The 3,713-nt window shown below is 34.6% G+C and overlaps 1 protein-coding gene across 1 annotated transcript in view; it reads right to left on the reverse strand.

Annotated features, from left to right (window-relative positions):
* The window catches only part of CSMD1 (CUB and Sushi multiple domains 1), a 2,584,888-nt gene that overhangs the window by 771,611 nt on the left and 1,809,564 nt on the right, over positions 1 to 3,713 (reverse strand). The gene's annotated exons all lie outside the window — the stretch shown is intronic.

Here is a 3,713-nt window from a genome sequence, read left to right on the forward strand (position 1 = left end):
TTGTTTTACAAATCCTGCCCCAGGTCCACTCCACTATGCAGCCTTCACTCTGAACTCCTGTCATGACAAAAATACTTAATCACATATCCCTTTTAAACAGTCTTCTCCCATAACTGTTTCAATGCAGTATACATTATTGAACCCATATTTCTCAGTGTCCCCCCAACCTTGAGGTCTGTCCTATTTTACAAAAATGACACCATGCAGTATTTGTCCTTTTGTGACCGAGATACTTCACTCAGCATAATGTCCTCCATGGTTACCCATTTTTAATAATATTGCATGAGTTCCTTGTTTTTAAATGCAGCGTAGTATTCTATTGTGTGAATATACCACAGATTCTCATCCATTCATTTGTTGATGGGCACTTAGGTTGTTTCCAGCTCCTTGCTACTGTGAACAGAGCCGCAATAATCATGGGTGTACATATATCTGCTTGGATACCAGTTATGGTCTCTTTAAGGTATATTCCCAGTAGTGGAATTTCTGGGTCAAATGGTATCTCTATTAGCAACTTTTTGAGAAAGCACTATACCTCCTTCCACAGTGGTTGTATCATTTTATACTTCAACCAACTGTGAATAAGCGTTCCAGTTTCTCCACAACCTTGCCAGCATTTTTTGCTGGTGTTCTGTTAAATTTTGCTGTTCTTACTGGAGTGAAATGATATCTCATAGTTGTTTTAGATAATTTTCTATTTCTTGTTATCATAAAGAACACTGAATCTCAGAAAAACTACACATGCTTACACATTCGCATATGCACACACACATTATAAAGACATACTCTTTACCTTACCACATTTTTTATAAAACAGCATGATATATGTATCACAGAGCAAAATAAATTCAAGTTCATGTAGTAAATCTATCTTTGTTCTTGACATATTGTTTAAAAGAGGGTTTTGCAAGCACTTCCAAGAAATGCTTGGAAATTGCATGTCAAAATTTCATGCAATTGAGAATTCTATTTCTTTGCATTTTTCTATAAAATCACAGCAATTTTAAAGTGAATCAAATATCAACAAAGCAAATTAATATTCTGGAGTAATAATGCAATTATAGTTATGTAAAGGAACTATGTCACATTCCTTATACAGAATAAAGAAAGAAAATGATAATTGGATACTATATATATGATAATTATTCACAAGACTTAACACAGAAAGTAGAAATATAATTCTAAGTTTACTTTAAAAAAATACTTTGAAAAAAGGTTTCCAATCTTCTACCAAGCAATTCAGAAAAAGCTTCTGAATTTAATGTTGTTAAAGTATCTGAAATTATCTTATGCTACCACTGCAAATATTAATCAACCTTGAATGCATTGTGGTTTCTATTTCTACATTTTATATCTGTAAAGTTTACTTCCATTTGCCTATTTGAGTATGAAAGGTAGTCATTAATAATTTTATAAAGCAAGAAAGGTTTACAATTTTAACAATTTATGCCAAAAGACAAAAGAGAAATGAAGATAATTATTATTTCTAAATGACTTAGAGACTTTAACATAAATCATTCTTAGGTCACAGACAAGCTGTTTTGGAAAACAGTGTTTGGTGTGCAAGCATAACTCTTTCTAGAGCTTGTTTGTGGATTTTATCACATATTTCCTCAAACAGGCCCTGAAATACTTAAAGGAGGAAAAATAATTGTAATATTTGCTTCATGTATTTCATGTCTACGAGTTTCACTCAGTTGCTTTCCTTCCTTCATTTTAATATGCATGCCTTTGTAATTTGTAATTTATTTATTCACCCCAGCTTTTTCACTGGCTTCTCCTTAGGTGTCTCTTGATTGCAGGTTACAATCCTCCAGAAGTGAAAGGCCTGTTCTTAAGGTCTAGTAGATTCTGGTGGATAACTAGTGTCTACCATCCACCTCATTTAGAATCACTTTGAAGACCTGATTAAAAATCCAGAATACTGGCCTTCACCACAGGGGGAGCAAATAAAAACATTTCCAGTGTGGGCTTAGCACTCCACTCTCCATTTTACTAAGATTCCCCAGATGAGTGCTAATGTACATGAAAGCTTAAAGGGAAACTGCGCTTTCAGCATGTGGTTTAAAAAGGAATGACCATCTGAATCAGTCACAGAGCTCTATAAAACTACTTATGCCCATATACCACCCACAGACACAGCAACCTAGAACATCTGAGCTGGCACTCAACCATCTGGTTTATTTTAAAGTCCCACAGGTAGCTGTTATGTGGAACACCAGCTGATAACTTGTTTTAAAGTTCCCAAACATCCTAGCTCATTTTCTTATGTAAATGCCATATCCTGTGTCTTAATCATTCCCTCCCATTTCCTCATTTTCTTAAAATACGTACTATGGCTACATAAATTAAGGTGATAACAAATAAAGGCTCAGTGTGATGCTCTTCTCAGAAGAGAATGGTTGTGGATGCTTTAAACCAGAGGATTATACTCACACACAATTAAGGGTATTTTGCAAAGGTCTTTGGAAGTTTACAAGGTAGATGTCTGGGAGCATGCTTAGATCTGCATCCCTTTCACATTTTACCCTTTGGACTGAACAAGATGTGCCAACAAGCTAAATAATTGATGAGAGTAGCCTGTTCATTAAATGAGCTATATAAGTAATGGAAACTAATTTTTATTCCATGCATATTGACTTTATATTTCCAAAAACAGAGCAGAAAATAGGCAAAATATACTATGAGAGAGAGAGAGAGAAACAGTTGATAGATAAAAGGAGGGGAAAACAGAAAGAATAATGCTATTCAAGTATTTAGAGGTGCTTGAAATGTTTCTTCTCTTAAATGTCACATAACTGTTTATCTAAAGGGAGCCCCAGTGGCACAGCATTTAAACTTTCAAGCTTCTAAAGGAAAAGTCCACTGGTTTAAGCCACCAAAGCTCTTCTATTTTAATAATTGTTCTTAAATAAACACTTTAGTAATTGTTCTTGCATATGTTTAATCATTGGTTTTGGATTTTCTAAATAACTCTCAAAATATTCTCAAAAATTATTTGACATCTGGTAAGGTTCAGCCTGGATTTTATTTCTTCTGGTTTTAGCTTTATGTTCTCTTCTCTTTCTGCTCTATACATATAAGTTGTCATCACCCACTATTCTAGCTATATTTTCTCAAAATTCAGACTTAGTAACGACAAGTCAGAGACAACTCACAGCTTTTCCTCCAGTGGTTTTCTGGTGGCTGTAAATCGCACAGGGAAAGATTAACTTTCTTTCTCTCATGTAATCAGTGGTGACTTTGAACCACCATGGCACCTCCCTTAGGTTAAGTTCAACTCCCTGTTGACTGTGCCACCAGACCATAACAAAGAATTTTTAGCAGACCGTAACAAAGATTTTTTAGCAAAGAATATTCCTATTCATTGTTGTTGTGTACTGTCAGGTTGGAATCGAAACATAGGTGACCCTCAATTGGATTTTTCAGAGCCATTTAGTCACATGGGAGGAGACTGTCCATCCTTCTCCAGTGGAGCAGCTGGTAGCCTTGAAACATGTGCCTTCAGGATTACAGCACAGCTTCTTGCCACTAAGCCAATAGAGCTCTTGATTACAATAAATAAATTCAGTGGTCTATACTATAATTGTTTTGGCAAGGAAGTGTAATTCCTAGTCTTAGAAATGTATTATTACTTCATGCAACAAATTAATGCAATTAAATATTTTAATTCTTTTATAATACAAACTAATATATATTAGATTTTAAATTAG

Source organism: Elephantulus edwardii, unplaced genomic scaffold, assembly GCF_000299155.1.
Source record: "Elephantulus edwardii isolate Elephantulus edwardi_28Jun2011 unplaced genomic scaffold, EleEdw1.0 scaffold00154, whole genome shotgun sequence".
Taxonomy (NCBI): Eukaryota; Metazoa; Chordata; class Mammalia; order Macroscelidea; family Macroscelididae; genus Elephantulus; species Elephantulus edwardii.